This window comes from Nelusetta ayraudi, unplaced genomic scaffold (genome assembly GCF_046127955.1).
Source record: "Nelusetta ayraudi isolate G7.1 ecotype Tasmania unplaced genomic scaffold, CSIRO-AGI_Nayr_v1 ptg000132l, whole genome shotgun sequence".
NCBI lineage: Eukaryota > Metazoa > Chordata > Actinopteri > Tetraodontiformes > Monacanthidae > Nelusetta > Nelusetta ayraudi.
In genome coordinates, this window is record NW_027466182.1 from 249356 (window position 1) to 267793 (window position 18438).

Sequence of the window (18438 nt, forward strand, 5' to 3'; positions counted from 1 at the left end):
TAACATGCAACAAGTTGATTTGAGGGGAAAGGGAACAAGAACATTAACAAATTCTGGCACAAAATATATATATATATATATTTTTACATATACCATTAATATCAGTATATTAATATTATATTCCATCCCTTTACAATTTAGAGTGAAGGTGTGTTCAGAGCCCTATTAATTAGTACTTAAAATGTCGTATTTTGCGTCTTCGCTCTGGAACGTTCTTTCTCCACTTGCAAAATGGTTGTAATAACGTCAACGTGACAACATGTATCTGCATGAAGCACCGCTGTGTGTGTCTTGTTCCCACATATCCTGCATCAGTCATGCTTATTCACTCGGGTCTGAATCGCTAGCATTGCTACGCCAGCTAACGCTAGGAAGCTAAATACGCCCGTGATTCGTGTTGGCACTGACAAACGGAACTGACTCTCATCCCTTAAAAGTTGTGTTCCTTTTCTTTTTATGGCAGTTTACATTCCCTTCAACTGGGTTTCTTGCTGGGGCTCCAAGCTGCAGCTTCCATTTCCACTCAGCGGTCGGTCTATTACTTTTGCAGGAACCTGTCAGGGCGAACGCTACCCTGCTCTCCTGTATTTTTTGCTGTCTGCTCCTCCATGTGTGTACTTCTGCTCACGCTGTGTGTGGTTATGTGCGCCGCTCGCTAGGTTTGTGTTCCACACGCTCGGAGCGGGCGCCGTGTTGACACGCTCGTGTGTGTTTACGGCCGCTGCCGCCGCCGCCGCCGCCGCCGCCGCCGCCGAGAGCCTGGGCGTCCCCAGTTGCGTTCTGCTCGATAAAGCAATCCGGGCCTCCCTCCACGGACTTCTCCTCGGCGCCGAGGACCCCGCGAAATGCCTGACTGTGGTGCAGAAAGGGCATTTACCCACTAACATCTGTTCACACTGTGACTGGCTGGCACGCTTGCACACACTGGAGGAGGGAAGGCACGCTGGCGTTCACATGCAAACATGCAGAAAGGAAACGCCGCACCGAGGCTAATTTGTCATTTTTCTAAGATTAGTGGTAAGTGGCAGGCAGCAGGAAACACTGGCTCCCGCTGCCTCACCGCCTGTCTGGCTGTGCCGCACCAACCATTAGAGCTCTTAAAAGGGCCATAAATCTTGTCAGATATATATATATATATATATATATATATATATATATATACATATATGTATATATATATATATATATATATATATATATATATATATAGGTATATATATATATATATATATAGGTATATGTGTATATGTATAGTTTTGATACTTTTGCGTCTTTGTCTGAGAGAAAGCAGAATGCTTTCTCTCAGACAGATGAAATGCAGAAAGCAATTCATCATGCAAGGTTACACAACCACAACCACAAATATATCTACAATTCTGGAGATATATCAATTCAAAATTAGTTAAAACTCAAAAATACAAAGAGTTACATTTCATGTTTGTTCATGTGTTATTTATGTCCATTACCTTTAATGATGTTTAAGCTTTTTGCTCTGACACTCTGATAACTGCAGCTATCGTGTTGAAGTTAAAATGTTGTCGGCGTGATGTCAGACAGGATTTTGCGCAGTAAATCTCCGGCTGCTGGTACGCGATGACGATGTCTGGAACCAGACACCCATTCCAAAAACACTGTTGCGTCGTTGGCGAAAGGCCAACGTTTGCCTGCCAACCCTAATTGGCACCTTCGCCCCTGGGACGTTGCCAGGATTTTTTTTTTAAGAAATGGACCGACCGCCATCGGCAGCGAACGTCACGCGGGAGGGATCGCCGCGTCTCTCGCTGTTGCACTTGCCCCGTGGTCTCACTGCGGTGCGCCGCAAGGCAGGTGCGGTTCCCTCGAGACGTCCGCGCTGGCGACTGTGCCTTTTTTTTGCGGCGGCTTTGCACTGCCGGGGGCCTTATTGGTCGCGTTAAAGGCCTGTGCCCTTGAACTGTTGAGGTAATAATGGCGAGCCGGCCACAAAGCTAATAGTGACTTAGGGCAGTACATTATCGAGGCCATACAGGAGGTGTCCTGCAAGCTTATTGCTTCACTCGCACAATTCAATAACGCTGTCATATTACACCGGCTGCCTGCGAAAAGCTCGGCCTTGGTTCCCGCTGGCGAGGGTGAGGTATTTATTTTTGTATGTAACGTGACAAAGGAGCAACACAGTGGGGCCCCCCCCTTCGCTTTGAAACGTGGGACGTGAGATCGTTTTCGCACCTAATGGTCCGGAGGACCGTCTTCGATTGGGGTCGCGACACTCAGCTGGTGGCGAGGTTGCCGTCGCGGCGCACCTCGTCAAAAGGAACCGGACCCTTTTGAATAATGAATGCACGTCCTTGCCAGCGGCGGAGCCGCGTCAAGAATCTTATCGGTTGAAACGTCATGATTATCGGTTTGAAAACGACATTCTTCTTGTGAGTGCCTTTCAGAAGGTAAGATCCGTTTCCTTTTGATTGCAAGGTCCCTTCATGTGTGCCTGCTGTGTGTTCCCATTCAGTCCAGTGGAGTTTCTCATGTAGAGGCCATTCGCATCATGCTTTTATAGCTCCCACAATGCATCAGAAGGCATCAGCTGAGAAAGAGTCTATTCTGAGGATTTCTTTTTTTAGAATTTCTTTTAGAATCATTTTAAGAATGTTTAAGTCCTTGACTAAAGAATGTACAATGGAAAGATTTGTTTTGAACTGTGTGTCAAGTCTAAGGTGTCCTGTTACCTGTTTTACAGGCAGTCACTTTGGTATTGCGGTCTACAGGAAAAATGTTATTTGGCCTGTATGGGGTTTCTGGCGGCAGTACCTCTGGTGGCCACTGGGAAAATTGCTTCCATATTGGAAGTCCAGTACCCTGGTCTTAAAACGCATCAATGGTTTTGAGTCGGATGAGTATTTCAATTAAGCCTTCAAACGTCCCAAACAATCCGGAGTTTCCGAGCAATACAAACCACAGCTGCTCTAAACTCTGGGTTTCACATTCCCTTTCCAGTACCACGGACTAAATCAGATGTTCCGATCTCTTCTGTGACTTAATAAATAACCACTGAGTCTGGTGTGGCTGTCACAGTTGTCTCCACCGTGATGCCGGCTTGTTTCTAACAAATTACCGAGCTGGGAGGCATGATGACAGCCTCTTATCTCTGACAAAAAGTTCGGATAGAAGGATCTTCTTTCGTCCTGAAATTACACCTTCTTCCCCCACCCCCCCCTCCCCTCCGAGTATAAGAGAGGCCGCAGTCAGCCAAAGTGCAGCGACGGCTGTCTCGGCTGTCACAGGAGGCCCGTCCCAACCTCCCGGGAGGTGTCGGAAAGGCCAGAATTGTTGGGGGATGAATAATGTCCCTCTGCTGAGGGATGTGTGTGGGTTATTTTGGTTGTTTTTTTTTCCCTCATTTGTTCCTGACACAAATGGCCCCCACTCGGCATCTCTTTCAAACTGTTGCGCTCGTCCATCCGCAATGCGCGCGTGGTGTCAGCCGCACAAACGCTGCGTCAGGCGACCAAAGAGCTGGGCAGCACCGCGGGGTTGTCAGACGACAAGCACCAAAAAAATATGACAAATGGGGGGGGGCAATTGTTTTTCTGCACATAATGGATTTGTTAGTGTGGAGGTTTTTTTTGTTGTTGTTGTTGATGTGTTTTGTTTTTTTTTTGTATTTTTTTGGCGGCTGGGAGGCTGTGAGGGATGGAGCGAGACAGACTGAGGAGACAGAGATAAAAGAGGGAGGAGACGGAGAAAGAGATAAATTGCCAATAAATAGCTTTCATTATCCCGTGGCAGCCGCGGAATACAGTAGCCTCATTGACTCATTATCGATCAACCCCCCCCCCATCCCCATTCCCCCAAACCCCAGCTCCCACCTTTTCTTTTCTCTCCATCCTCCACCTTAACGTCTCCATTCTCCCGCATTTGTCTTCCCTTCACTTCCATCATCGGTGCGTCTCGTCTTAATCATCACTCTTTGGAATTTCTTTTTCCAGAGCCTTCATTTACTCACGACAACTGTGTTAATAAACCCGCCACCGTTTATGCGCCGGCTTCGCCCACACGTCGGGGATGCTTACCTTGAACACTCCCTCGCCGGATCAAACGCGCGCGCTGAATGCGCGGCGGTAACTGCTTTTGATGGGCTGTTGACCAGACGGTCCCTCTGGGGGCCACCGCAGTCCTGCGATGAATGCAGATGAAGTTTTTTATTTTTTTATTTTGTTAAGACAGAAGGAGGAATCTCGTGTTGACAGGCGTCTCGTTGTTGTTGTAGACATATGTCGATTTTCAAACAGCAGGTCCAGGAAGGTAAAAAAAACGAAACAGAAGCGAGTTCTTCCTCAACTTCAGTCGGAAGAACTGCGTTCGCCATCTGGCTGCGCTCTGCTCGCTCACGTTGAAGATTCAACGGTGGAGTGAAAGTTGAAGTGTGTGAAATACGGAAGAGGATGACGGCCCGCAAGAAGAGAATTATTTGCGTCGACTTCATTCATGAAATTTCTACTTTATTCACAACATTTCGTCTTTTCTAAAGTCAACTTATTCACCATATTTCGACTTTTTTCATGAGATTTTGTCTTTTTTATATAGATTTTCTTCACGAAATTTCAACTTCTAACTCAAAATGAAAAAAATCTCCTTCCTGTAATATTTTTTTCTCTGCTTGTGGCCCTAGTCCTCTCTCATAGTGAAAACATCCTGGTTGTCAAGAAGATGATGAGCAACACAATGTGGAGACACTACCGGAACGCACAGCTATGGTATAATGTTCAACTGCTGTTCATAGCTGAGTTACCGTTTTAATAAGTGTGATTAAATTAGAATTACGATCAGGTGACGGATCCAGATATTATTCTACTCTTTACGCATTTCCGAAGTGTCAAACAAGCTTCTGAAAATTAGCTTCAGAATTTAAAAAGATGCCAGAGCCGTGTTTCTGCAAAGTGAGTTGATGCCACTTGGCGAGGCTACGTAAGGCATGTTTACATCGCAGGATGGCATTTCACGCCAACTGGAAGAAGCACAGATGAAGCATCAGTCATTAAGTCATTAACAATGCAAACGTCGCAGATTGCGTGAGCTGAACGTTTGCTCACGTTCGGGGTTAATTCTGTAAACCTCGTTCTAAAGTGAAAACGGCTGAAAACCCGCCGCGAGCCATCGTACACAGTAAAAACCTAGTTCCGAATGACGGGAAGTTGTTTCGAGTTATGCAGTTACCACATTTTCTTTTCTTAATGTGCCCTATGAGCTTCACGAGATTTTTACGTCACCGCCCCGTTCTTTCCGAACCACCACCACCACCACCGCCCATTTGGAAAATGAAAACTGATGCAGGCAGGGAAGAAACTTTTCTTTTTCTTTTTTTTTCTCACCTACAATACACGCCGCAATGTGGCGTTAGCAGGTTGGGTGGTGTGAAGCGCAATCACAGTTGCACAGGTGTGTGTGTGTGTGTGTGTGTGTGTGTGTGTGTGTGTGTGTGTGTGTGTGTGTGTGTGTGTGTGTGCTTGCAAGACGGAGGTGAAGAGCGTGAGAAAAAAAAAAATCAAGTCTGTGTCCTGAGGCGGTAACAGATTTCTGATAGTGTTGTTTTTCCGAGTTAACACAACAGCCCCGGAGAGCTCATGGCTAGGTCAGACCGAGGTAAGATATCTCTCTCTCTCTCTCTCTCTCTCTCTCTCTCTCTCTCTCTCTCTCTCTCTGTGAGAGGAAGGAAGGAAAGCAGCAAGTCACTTTGCCGGCCCCTCTTTGGGTCTCTGGGACGATCGGTGCGGGACCATTTTGTCCAAATTAAGCCGCAACGTTGAGTCGGCCACCAGCAGGGGGCGGCGCCGCCGACGCTAAAGACACGCCTGCGGAGGTACCACCACGTTTCCTTGACCTCCCTTTTCTCCGGAGAGAAGGAGAACGACTTCTCATACACTTCAGTCGAGGAGATCACAGCGGAGTGATTTACCCCCAGACTAACACAGCGGATGCCAGAAAATTTCCAACAAAAAAAATCCCCTAGCTTGAGCTCGAGCTCGTCTGTCTCCGAATTTCGCTTTGTCTGCCTCGCTGTGATCCCCCCCTCCCTCTTTTTTTGTTCGCTCTCCCCATTCTCGCCGCCGCCGCCGTTGTAAATTTAATCCAATTTTGACTCCCAATTTTCTTTTGATCACTTTTCTTTGATGGCTTCTGTTCTCCCTTCCCCTATTGTTCCCATCTTCGGAATCAGGGAGTCAAAGGAGTTTGAAGCCGTGCTGCTGCTGGAAATTTCCCCAAGTCGCAGTGGCGTTTATGCAAACCAAAACTTTAGGCGGTCCTTTGTTTTGCAAAAGTGACATAACTAATGTTTTGTGCCTGCCGGTGAACTCCCCAGAGGAGTCCAGCCTCTGCTTTCCTTTGCCTCGGACACGGCTCTGTAAAATGACCCTTCTCTGATGTCACAAAGGGCCCCGACGTCTCTCTGTTGCCTTTAATTGTCCCCGTACAAACATGTGGGACACTCAAACATCAGCATCAGCATTTTAATTATAGCTGGGCTGATGAACTGGTGGCAAAATATGCTGAAGTGTGTAGATCAAATCTTTTTTCTTGGATATTCAATATTGTAAGGGCGTTCTACTTTTAGTCCGGTGAGAAAAGGGAAGAACGTGGGAACTTTAAGTACGACTCGGACCATCCGTCAGTTGCATGGACCTCTTCGAGCTCATCGTGCAGTTTTCATTTTCTCTTTTGCTCTCTTTTTATCCCCTAAACGCCCTCCGCTTTTCTTTTTTGGGCCAGGCCGGAACACTCCGCAATTACGTCCCCTTATCTCACTTTTTCGCAACTCTTGTCCCCGCGCATTGGCGTATAATAGAGGGATCCATCACACCATTAGCCGGTGGCTTTGTGAGCTCAGCGGAATAAAAAACAACCGGCCGAGAGGGAGAGAAGTCAAATCACAGTGCGCCGCGTTATACCTTAAAACACACATTGTGCTTTCGGGCCCATCAGTGTGTGTGTGTGTGTGTGTGTGTGTGTGAATCTGCGCATCAGCCTGAGCGATGATGCGGCAGATTCATAACTCCCCCTCCACCCACCAACCCCTGCCCCTCCCCTAATGACTGATGATGCATTTCCAAGAGGAGAGGAGAAAAATGGTGGCAGGCGGCGACATCTCTCACGCTGCTGTCATCCCCACTTTCCATCTCTTCTCTCTGCCTTTTATTTTCTCCCTCTGTTGTTCCATCTCCGGCCCCCATCTATCTGTCTCCGCCCTGGAATTATGACTCGCCCGCCACCCGCCACGTGCCAAATGCACGATTTACTTTGCGCCAAGAAAGCCGCGTACTTAGCGCCGGGCGTTTTCCTTACAAAACATTGCTAAGGTCTCTGATCCCCCTCGGGATGAAGTGAGTTCATGCTCCAAAATATATATATATATATATATATATATATATACGCGTGCATATCGGAATCCGATGTTTATCGATGTTGCTGATTGAAACATTTATGCCGGCTCGGCTCAGTTGCGGAGCCAGAGGTCAGAGACAAAGCAGCTTTGAAGAGCAGGCGGGGATTTAGGGATTGATTGCTGTTCGGGGGACACTTAAAGTCAAGTACGACCAATTTATACCGAGTATATCCACAGCCTGCAACGTGCCTGTTCACTTAATTCGTCGCCGGGTCTCTTCAGAGTGAAGACGGTAGATGGTTTGCCCTCAGCCGAGGGCTCACTTTGCACCGGCTTGAAACGAAATGAGGAAGGATTTGACAACTCTGGCTCTTGTAACAGGCTGCTCTGTGTCGCACACTCTTTGTCCCAGGCTATGTTGGAGCAGCACAACAACATGACATAAATGGAGAGCTATGGATGCCCCTTGTGACGTCACAAAGGGCCAGTACCTAAAAAAAAAAAAGTGGAGCAGGTAGAAACACATTACCGGCAAATATTTTATCTTTCAATATTGCAAGAATTTTAGCTTTCAACAACATGTCATTGAATTTGGCCAAGTCTTGATACATTGTGTGTCACTTCTGTCCAGGTGTGAGTTTTCAACTGGTATTAAAACATTTTACCCGCATTCAGACTGCCAGTCAAATTCCAATTTTTAGCCCATCCAGATTGAAACCGAATGGCTCTTTTGTAGCCGGAACAGTCACAAATCGCACGAGATCCGATTTTTGCAAAACGGATTGAAACCACCTTCGGGAGGTAGTTTCAAATGCCATTTGGACAGATGCGTCTCAGTGTGAACAGCCCCAAACTCACCGATGGGCTCTGACTGTCCGTGACGTCACGACTACGCGACGCAAGACCCAATGCGCCACACCAGAGACCGCCATTCCAGGTGCGCAGCTGTAACGTAATAGTGCAGACGGAAGCCGTAGAAAACACCGGGTCCCCGGACAGTGGAGGAAACTCATTGCATGCTCAGTCCATGCTCCAGGGCATTTATCGCAGCAAGGGCCGCTGTTGCAATTATATGACGTCACAGACTACACGGACTGGACGCCTCCGAGCCGACGTCGTTGCTACAGCAACCTGTCAGATGGGTCATTAATGTGGCCCAGTCTGGACAGAGCCAGATCCCATGTGGACACTCTGCAGTCTGAACGCAGCCTTTGTGGTTGAGGATGCAAGAAAGAATCTGGACATTTGTTGTTGCCATTACTGCAAAACGGTAGCTCTCTATGTGCCAAGGGTGAAAGTCTTTTTTCAAACTCTGAATGCACGCTTTCTCAGAGATCCTCCACCCCCCCCCCCCCCCCCCCGTGTCAATATCGTAGAAGTTAAAGTGAAATTATCACGCAACATTACGATTTTGTTCCCTCTTTGAAGAAGATGCCATACCCTCTTATTGTTAACCAACGCGCCAGGTTCAAATGAGTTCTGTGCCTGCCAGCTGTCATGTATTGGCCGTGTTTTCTACGGTGGTTGCCAACAGCTGGTGACTCCATGTCACAGACAAGGAGACGGAGGCCTGCAGGGGCCGGTAGTAGGTGCGCGCGTGCGTGCGAGCGGGCGCGCACGTGCACCCCGCGCCGAGGGCGAACCGCGGGTGTTTGGTTCATTAAACATGCAAATGCATGCTTATCTTCCCCCGACACCAGATAGTGGTGGGAATAGATAAGAACGGGGCCGAGCCATGCCAGAGAGGCAACAGCGGCGAGGGGGGCAACGCACACAGAGAGCGCGCACGATAGCAAAGGAGAACTGAGAGAGGAGCGCTGAGACCGAACACAGACCCCAGTTCGGATGATAAAATAAAGACAAAACAAGAAAGAGGCCAATCGCTGGCATGGGAAGAGAATGCGGGGAGAGAACGAACAGGGCCTCCGAGAGACGGATGAGAAATGAGCTTATTAGCAAAATGCAGTGGAAGGTAATACCTCCCCTGAGCTGCTCCAATGGAACCCTTCCCACCCTCGCGGCCGTTTGAAAACATGCTACCTGCTCCCTTCATTTTTCACCCCGCTTAGTCATTAGCAACCGCATCCCCCACGTGACAATATTTTGCGGGCGGGCGGGCGTGTGTGCGCGTGGTTTGTTTGCTTGCGTGTTTACCCACATTACTCCCACGCTCTCTGAAGAGTGCGGCAACTCGGCCACGGTGCCTCCGTTGCAATAAAAAATGCAAATGTGACGCGCTTTGTGTTTGCCCGCAAGATGATTGGCCCAGCAGACCGGTATAATTTCAGGTCACGGCACACATTTGTGTCATTAATGTGCCGAGCCCATTACGTCCATTTTATTTACTGAACTGTTGTTTGCTCCAATGCTTGTTTAAAATGTTATTTTATTTACATAATCTGTTGTTTTTTTAATTAAATTATATATTTTTTCCCCTCATTTTTATTACAGTCTATTGTGTTTTCTTGTCAATTTTCCAGAAATCAGTTTTTAAAAATGTGTGCATTCATCCATTTAGAGATAATCTGGAAGATCCTTTGCTGACCTTTCAGTTTTAAAAGGCTTTCATGCTTCTTTCATTACGCAGCGGGTGTGTGTGTGAGTGTTTGTGTCTGCGTGCAGGGGTCGCGCACGGCGACGCCTGTCTGCCCGCCTTGTAGGCACACATTTTACCCCATGTTTGAGCGGCGTGTGCGGCGACGGTACGAGCGGTGTTAGCTGCGAAAAGGTTTCCATTTAACGGGATTAAAATAAGCCGGTTCAAAAGTGCCAACTGTAATTCAGTGCAGCCACGGCGGGAAACATGGTGATGGCAGTTGAGATGCATGACATACAAAAATAAATAAAATTTTAAAAAAAATAGACACAATGCCACTGCTTCTATTTTTAGGGCCCGTTAAGTCGCTCAACCACAAACAGGTGAGCAAAGCTGGTTGTAGGAACCAGAATATTTCTGGGAGGGGATCTGGGTGGTTAGCCAAAAAAATACATTTGATATTTGCTATGAATTGCATTTCATGTCCCAGTCACCCTGTTAGCCGTTTTAAACACGTTTATTTTTGTATTGCGGTCTTTGGGAAAATTGCTTTTTGGGCCCTTAGGATATTTTTGCTGCAGTACCTTGAGTGGCCACTGGGGAAAAATCTGCGCCCCTCCATATTGCCAGTCCGGTATCCAGTTCTTATAATACATCCATGAGTTTGTCAGGTAGAGGTCGCGTCACCGCTGCAAGGTCAACTAACTCTGCTTCGGAATTCTCGAAGCAGAGCCGGGCTGCACCGCTAATTTCTCCACTAAGCAGCATCTGCTGAGAAACCGGCGCTCGCAAATCACTGCTGAAAGCCATTTGGTGTATATGCAAACACCCTTTGTGGGATTCTGCCACTGCTGTCTCCCCACTGAGCACTTTTTCCTTCAAAGGCAATCTGCGCGCAGACGCGGAAAAGTCTGAGTCAGGAAGGAGGAGAGGAGACGCTCCGCTGCGTCAGAGAGGAGTAACTAAAGGACATCGTGTGTGTGTGTGTGTGTGTGTGTGTGTGTGTGTGTGTGTGTGTGTGTGTGTGTGTGTGTGTGTGTGTGTGTGTGTGTGTGTGTGTGTGTGGAAGCTAGCCAGCGCCGTGCGCTGCCGAAATTGGTTTGGTGGAAGTGCGAAATTTGTTTCCCTGAAATCCAATAAGCTGCGTAATTTAAATAGACAATGAAGGAAAGAAAACCGTTGACCGGTGTTTTTGTAGGGGCAGCGTCACCTCGCAAAGCTGCGGAACTGCGAAGGTTTTGGGCTATGATGGTTGGAATACGTCAAGGTCGGTCAGATTGATGGCGCAAGAAGCGACCAGTAGGGAGCGCTGTGTTGTCGCCAGCTGTCCTCAGCGATTGTGAAGAAATCTGATTGGTCCTTTTCAATATTGACCGACCTCTCCTATTGGCTGTCCAATGATCTCTTGAAGGGCCTCTCCTCTTCAAATTTTGTGCTAACAAAATTGCATTAACCTATTGACAAATTTTGTATTTACTTTCCTCATACTGATTTTGTGCTGTTGTGACTCAGCTTGTCGCGTCAATTTTGTGTCTTGTGTGTTGAGGGCAAACCCTCAAGGGGCACTATAGCTCTAGGCCAGAGGCAACATTGCCTGGAGGTGTGTACGCGCGCGCATCAATCAGTGCACCTCAGTGCCAGGTTACCATCTTTTAAACAAACCCGACTTCTTCGCTTTCACTTTGTAAAGCTCGCCAACGGTTTGTCATTAATATGTGCCAAGAGTATAAAGAGGAACAAAAAATTGACAGAAGAGACAGAGACCGTCTGTTTGGACTCCAAGCCTTTTTTTTTTTTTCCTCTTTGTCGGCGTCGCCACTCGTGCTGCTTCGGTGAGCGCAGACGGCGTGGGGCGTTTTTTAAAGGGAGCACAAAGAAAGTACAAGTGATTGATTGGATTATCCATCGGAACTTTGAGTGGCGCACCGCACTGCGGTTAGGCCACGTTAAGCTTCGGGATTGAACAAAAGGCTTTGTAGAGGTTTTAGAATAACACAATAAAGCCGGCAAGTTTATTTCCCCATGGGTTTATGAGGGGTTCTGGAAGTGGGGGCAGATTTCTCCCAGGAGCCATAACTGGGATGGCGTGATTACACTTTTCATCGCTACTTTTTTAAATTTTTTTTAATTGTCTGCTTTTAATGCCTCCAAATCGATTTTGTTTGCATTGTAACCCACTGAGTCAGACGGCGTCCGGGGAGCCGATTGTAAAACCAACATGGCCTGTTTTTTAATCACCGATAAGGTAAACCGAGCTCTTTTGGAGCAGCAGTGCAGAGTTAGGTATGTTGGACCGAATCCGCTGGGAAAATGCGCGTGACTGCCAGGCACCGTGATGTTCCCACCACTGTATGGAAAGTATGGCCATTCATTCATGCATCAAGCAAAGGCCAGGGCTACAACCCTGGTCGTGTCTCTGTTTTATCCTAGCGTGCTCCTCACTGCCAACAGACCTGCGACCTTTTGCTGCGAGTGCGACAGTGTTAACTGCTGCCCCACTGTGCTGGTGGAAAGTACGTATGAAACCTTAAATAAAAGCCATCAGTGCGATTATTAGTCGACGAGGCTGTGGGGACAATGACATGTCCCTCGCCTTTGCCTAACGCAAACTTGTAACCAATTCCTGTAAAAGAAAATGAATGTCGTATCCACAGAAGATCAGAGGCTCTGTTTTAAAATAATATAATCATAGTGGCATGAGTCTATATTGCATACGGCTGTATTGCATTACTCAGCTTGTTTATAATGTTCTACACATTTTAAAGACAAAATAATAAGATTTGGACAGGTTTATGATACTAACAGCAGCGAGAAAATGTTTATCACAGCACAAAAGCTTTCAGGTTATTCAAAAGAAGAAATATTAACTGAATGAGAAACTGTATTGCTGATAACAATTTCTAAACAAATTAGCCACAGTGTGGGGGGGGGGGCAAGGCGAGGTCCTCTCCCATTGGTCCAACCCCCGGTTTCAGCTCATCACGCGACCTTGCATTATTGTCTCGCGCACCCTTTGCCCTGTCCATGTGACTAATGGGCCAAAGGCGCGCTTGGTTTTGGCCCTTAAGAAGACACGCCGCCCTCCTGCGGGAGGTCGGTTGTCAGCTATCCCATATGTGCCACGGCGGTAATTAGACAGGCAAAATGAGGGACAGATGAATGATATGCCTGCCGGGGTGCATTTGCATGGACCGTATCCCGGCAATTTTTCACCGGACATGACGTGAATGCCTGCGTGGTAATTAATGGGGTGAGCGCCATTATAAAGAGGGCGATTACATTAATTGCGTCCCAGGAGCAGCTCCATTGTGAAGGGGCGCACAATGTTGCCACTTGGCGCGGCGACTTTAAATGAAAGCAAATAGTGAGTCAGCCGCTGTATGGGAATCTTGGAAATATAGTGGGGCGGGGGGGGGGGACGGCGGAGTTCGCAAGTTACTACAAGTGGGAATAATGAATATTGACGGTGTGAAGCTCCTGATTAGTCACTATGTTGATCACGCTGTCAAGCTGTGACAGTTCCTATATTGCGCGTCTGTGTGAGTGTGTGTGTGAGAGAGGGAGAGAGAGGGAGAGATGGCAACTCTTAATTGTGTGTTGGTGCGAGTGCGACCGCGAATGGCTGCTTGTCTCTCTGCTTGGCCCTGCGAAGAACCGGCGACTCGTCCGTCCCTCTTCCTGCAGGATAAGCGGCAACAGGAAACTGTCGAGGCGTGTTTATCGGGGCCGTTCATCGACGGTGACGATCCGCCGCTGTCATATCGCGTCGATGCGAGTGGGATGGGATTGATACTTGCCCCCCCTTTCCATCAAAGAGTAGATAGGATCACACTTTGCGATCGCGTTTCCTTTGCCGTGCAGTAACGCCCCTCAACAGACGGGGGGCAGCGTTCTGAGAGAGCCGTCTCCTGCAGCTGTTAGCTGAGGTAAGAAGAATTTTTGGAAATGCTTTTTCTCTCGGTATTGGATCAGTAAAACATTTCGCCGACCGGCTCCCACATTCAGTTGGTATATATCCACACACACACACACACACACACACACCACATCTCTGTTGGAGTGGAAGCTGCTGAGAGTGACTCGGCGACACCCACTAAATCACTGTGGTTAGATTATCCACCTGAGGATGAGTGATTTAAACCAGCGACTCCCTCCACCCGCTGAAACTCTAAGACGTTCGGCCGCTGCCCCTCAAGTCGTGCCGCGCGCGCGTGTGCATCGCAGAGACTCGCCAGGTTTGACTCTTCGCCACAGTAAAACCAGCAGCTGAGGATTGCACCTGACGAAGCAGGCGAGCCCAACACAGCTGACTTGCTTTCCTCACGAACACCCCAGGAGGAGAATTTACCTCCTTCCTTCATATTGTATTTGTTGAGATTGGGAATGGGAACAGAGAAAAATGTTAAGTCTTTTTTTTTGGGAGCGAAAAAAAAAGTTATGCAAGTGTTCCATCGCGCAGAGTAATGGAACTTTTCCCACATCGCATCTTTTACTTTATTGCAATTGTATTTTTTAACGGCAGTGACGGATGCATTGCACTTTTTTTTTCTTTTTTTCTTTTAAGCAGCAGCAGCAACTCCTCCTGTTACAATGTGAAAAACGCTGATGGACCTGCAGCAACTCAAAGGGGCAGCATTTTTATCTGTTGATGCGTTGGCAATGATATTGAGGAATGGCTTGGTCTCTGATTGGCCAAAATGATGAGAATCAAAAATGTTGCTCAAGGCCGCCGCGCAACAAAGTCTATAATTGATAAAATAACTGTTGTGATTGGTTGAAAACATTTTTTGCCTCTTCTGGGGAAACAAAATTGAACAGCCCTTTTTTCCTGCGTCACATTTCTCACTAGTAAAAATACTCACTCAAACCCAGTCAGTGCTTGTATGACTGCACCCGGTGTGTAAAGCTCCATTATAGCGATCGAATGACATTCTGACATTAATGATTTCAAACGGAGGCGTCCACGGGGGCCGCAGCTCAGACCGTCAAACTTTATTTAAAGTTCAACCGCAACTATTGTCGAGCTGCCCAGGAATTGTGCAGGCAGGGAACTTTTGAACCCCTCAAGGTCGTGCGAAGCCTCCACAGCAACGCCTCCTTCGCTGGTGATGTTTGCTTTAGACTTTTTTTTGTTTTTTTTCCCCTCTCTCGGCTCGCAGGGAGCTGCAGCAACTGCTGCGATAAGCATGCGAATTACCAAGAAAAAAAAAAAATAAATAAAAAATTGAAATCATGGAAGCGTCTTGTCGCTGCTTTTGAAATCAGGATTTGAGGTAAGTCACTGGCTGACTTCCTGGTGTTTTAATACCTCGGAGGGGATGAAACCGCTATCCGCGCGCCGCTCTGTCTGCGCGCGCGGTGGCAGTTTTAATCTGCGGCTGAATAACATGTCACGGCCGTCTTCGCTGCGGCGGCCTTGTTAGATGAGAATAAATATTTTACGGCCGGCGTCCGCGTGCGCCGCAATGATACAGGGGCCGCACCTTGTGTCAGGCCGACCCGTCCCCTGGTGAATTATGCATGGGGGCTGTTCTGTCATTGTCTGCGCCGGTGCAAAACCGCGATAGCGCGCCTATCATAACGCCCATAATAGCGGTGGTGATTTAGACGCGCGCGCCAGATGTTCAGCTGCTAAAAAAAAAATGTAAAGCCAGCAGGTGCTACTGACACTGCAACAAAAAAAAGGGAAAAAAATACTATTTTTTGGGGGGGTAGTGCATTCACACATGTGAGAATAAGGGTAATGCACGGCTGCGTAAATTGCAGGTTTGTGCGGGCGGCCTTTGTGTCGGAGGGCCGGCGGTGTTTGTTTGCAGTGCATCCTTTCTTTTGTCATGAAAAATTACAGCACTCAGAGTGAGCCACCAGTCTCCACAGAGGTGAGTTCTCTCAGAGGGCGTTTGCCAAAATGATCGCGCTGCTGAACTTCTTGTTCAGGAAGCGCCGGCGCTGTCGAAAGGCTGCGGCCTTTAGCTCCGTTTAATTCTTCTGGTCCCGGAATCGTTAATTTCAGCTCTCCTCTGTGAATCACTTTGCCCTTGCATTTTCTTCTTTTCTTTTTTTTCCTTTTTTTTTCACCCCAAGTGGCAGGTGAGAGTAAATAGGCTTCTGCCCGGGCTGATACAACCCTTGCAACTTTTCCTTCTCCTTTTTGAAGTTCCTGGTGTTGTCGAATCCAGCCGCCTCATGCAAAATTTAAGGGACCGTGTGACGCAAACGTTACTCACCGTCTCATGAAAAGGTGCGCTGGCCAGGCTGGGGTGATTTGAGTTAAAGGTCACCGGTGAGACATCCAGCTGAAATCAGACCTCGCGATCCTGTGTGTGTGTGTGTGTGTGTGTGTGTGTGTGTGTGTGTGTGTGTGTGTGTGTGTGTGTGTGTGTGTGTGTGTGTGTGTGTGTGTGTGTGTCGCCTTTTTGTTTTGTTTTTTTTGCTAATAATAGAATAAGAGTTGGATTTGACAGTACACCTTCAGAATCTTTTAATCCGTTCATATCCCTGTGTGTTGGTCTTGTCCTGGATTTTGAAAACAAGTCAAGCTGAAAGCTGTGAAAATAACAAGGAAGTCCATTTCGGTTTTGGTAATTTCACTTTATTCTCTTTTTCCTCTCCGCGGGGTGGTTGCAAAATCACCCTTTCCACTTTTCATGTTGCTGTATTAGCTTCCCAGAGTTCTGCGTCAAGCCCTCTGCGTGTTGCTCCTCTCATCAAATCACAGTTGAAAAAAAAACCTTCTAAATCTCACCGGTGAAAATGTGGATTTTCTTGCCCGGCTGCGTCTGCCCTGCGTTTCAACCCATTGGATTGTTTTTTGCTGCAGTGCCTCGAGCGGCCACTAGGAAAAATCAGCACGCTGCCATATTGCCAGTCCGGTATCCAGTTCTTATAATACAATGATACATCCCTGATTTCAACATGACGTCGCGTAGACGCCGCACTTGCCCGACGAGCTGAGCGCGACGATGACGACGATGATGATGGTGATGATGCTCTGCGGCGCCACCACTATCAGTAACTGCAGGCGCTCTTGTGGAGGAGCCCCCTGGTCCAAGCTGACAGCTCATCACTCAGACAGGCTGCTGGGATTCCTGTCTTGCGACGGCTCAACGCCCCAACTTAATCGCATGTTTATGCGACGGATAAAGTGAAGCTCCGGCGTCAGCCTGGTAAACTTCCTCAGCGGAGTGTTGTTTTTTTTTGTTTTTTTTTTTTTTTTACATGTTTTTCGGATGTTGCCGCCGGTTTCCTCTCCCTGCTCTGCATTCAAAGACTCTTGAGTTGTATGTTTTTTTCCGAGAATTTTTTTTCTTTTTTTTGGGGAAAAAAAACGTTAGCGTGTATGCCCGGGCTTGTTTACACCCCTGCTTGCGAACACATTAATTTGACTCTAAGTACAAGTCGGCATCCCTGAGAGGACGGCCGTCAAAGATGAATCGCGCACATATGAAAGCAAATCTAAATAATTTACATAGATTTCTTGTCAGGGATATATGTTTGCATTGCTAAGTAGAATGGGCTGGCATGAATAAGAGATTTTTATTTATTTATTTATTTATTTATTTTTATGCACAACAGCCGAGGACGCCGAACGTTGATTTAACCTGGGAGCGAGCTGCCGGGTGATGCGGTGAATTTAATGAACGGTGCGTTCAAGAGCGGCGCTCTGGATGTGGAGACGGGATGACGGGGCGATGGAATAATGGTGACTTTGTTTTATTCAGCGTCTTCTGTCTTGTTTGTCAGCCTCCTTGAATATCTAAGTGAATCGTTTTTTCTTTTCCTTTATGTAAGCTTAATCTTTTAAAGTCTTCCAACTGTCGGCTGCTGCTGAATTCGCTGCCAGAGCTTAAAGGGCAAAGTTTCTCCCTCTTGTTCTGCTCGATGGGTATCATTGCTCGTGTTGGCGAGTCTGGAAAAGTAGTGCGAGTAATGGCAGCGAAGCCAAACCTTTCCAACTTCAACTTTTTTTTCTTTTTTCTTTTTACCGCTTGCAGTCATTGCTGTACACCTACTTGCTATTATGATCAGGTCAAAAGGAGAAAATCAATACGTCAACGCTCCGACTTGAGCGCGCTTTTGGGACTGTGAGGCAAAGTTTGACGGAAACATTTTGTCACGAACCCAGGCAGGTGTGTGCACATCACGGAAATTACTTGGATTACTTATCACTCTATACTATCCTACGTGCGTATTATTTTCACTTTCCATCTTAACTTTTCCAACTCCTTGTCCAAGGAGTTTCCTTGTCCCTGCTACCTCTGAGTGGGCAGCCCAGTGACGGATTATATTCATTTGCAATCAAATAAGTTTTACCTTTGATATGGACCATGAAGAAATTCTGGGTGTTTTTAAATGTCTTTGCTTAATTTGTCTCAGCCCTAAAGGGATCCATCTGAATTTCTTGGTTGATTTTTGAGTTGATGATTTCTAGGGTGTGAGCACTTTTTGATTTATTGTAATTTAATAGCGTACCTTTATGCTTTGGCCGAAAGTTTTTTTTTTTATTATTATATTCAGTTCTTATGTTAAGGGTGTTCCTGATATC

At 47.2% G+C, this 18438-nt stretch overlaps 1 protein-coding gene across 7 annotated transcripts in view; it reads left to right on the plus strand.

Annotated features, from left to right (window-relative positions):
• The window catches only part of ctnnd2a (catenin (cadherin-associated protein), delta 2a), a 234538-nt gene that overhangs the window by 86202 nt on the left and 129898 nt on the right, over positions 1-18438 (plus strand). The gene's annotated exons all lie outside the window — the stretch shown is intronic.